A 925-nucleotide genomic window follows, 5' to 3' on the forward strand; every position below is an offset into this window, starting at 1 on the left:
CGAAGATAGCTGCAATAAGAAATGCTCTCACTCAATTTGCACAGCAATCGAGAGAATCTTTGTGTGATGCTTGGGAGTGCTACAAGGAGATGTTTAGGAAGTTTCCTCATCATGGCATGCCTTATCGGATGATCATCAATTATTTTTATAATGGTTTGGGAACACAGTCTAGACTCATGCTCGATGCAGCATCAGGTGGAGCCTTATGGGCTAAGAGCTACGATGAAGCTTATGAGTTGATTGAACTGATGGCTGCCAATGAATACCAGAACCCAACTCTAAGAATGCCTTAAGGAAAGGTAGCAGGAATTCTGGAAGTGGATATAGCTACTGCTATAGCTGCTCAACTTCAGGATTTAACGATGAAGGTGGATTATTTGGCTAATTATGGAGTTTATCAGATCACAAGTGTTTATGAACTTTGCGCAGGTGCGCATGAAATTGAGCAGTGTGCTATTTCTAGTAAATCATCTCAGTTTGTGAGCAACTCTCAGAGGTCGCAGCAACAAGCTCCAACCACTAATCATCCCAATAACCGCAATCATCCTAACTTTAGCTTGAGCAACAATTAGAATACGGTACAACAGCCTTATCAGCAGTATGCAACAAAGCAATTCAACCCTCCTGGTTTTAACAACTGCAATATACACCAAGACAACAACTCCAACTTCAATAACTACCGCATGGAAGTACAAGTCAATCTAATGAAAAATCTGAATTGGAGGAGTTGAGGCTCATGTGCAAGAGCTAACCAGTTTCTATCAATACTCTGGAGAATCAAATTGGGCAGATTGCCAATGCCTTGCTGAATCGATAACCTGGTACACTCTCCAGTGACATAGAAGTTCCAGGCAAGAGGGAAGTAAAAGAGCAGGTTAAGGCAATTACATTGAGGTCTGGGAAGGTTGCAAGCCCTTAAAAATCT

At 41.7% G+C, this 925-nt stretch overlaps 1 non-coding gene across 1 annotated transcript; it reads right to left on the reverse strand.

The window, feature by feature from the left end:
• Positions 1-11: 11 nt before the first annotated feature.
• LOC141682806 (small nucleolar RNA R71) lies at positions 12-118 on the reverse strand. Its single transcript, XR_012559959.1, has one exon. It is a non-coding gene; the product is annotated as a small nucleolar RNA R71 (small nucleolar RNA).
• Positions 119-925: the final 807 nt, after the last annotated feature.

This window comes from Apium graveolens, chromosome 1, assembly GCF_009905375.1.
Source record: "Apium graveolens cultivar Ventura chromosome 1, ASM990537v1, whole genome shotgun sequence".
NCBI classification, from domain to species: domain Eukaryota; kingdom Viridiplantae; phylum Streptophyta; class Magnoliopsida; order Apiales; family Apiaceae; genus Apium; species Apium graveolens.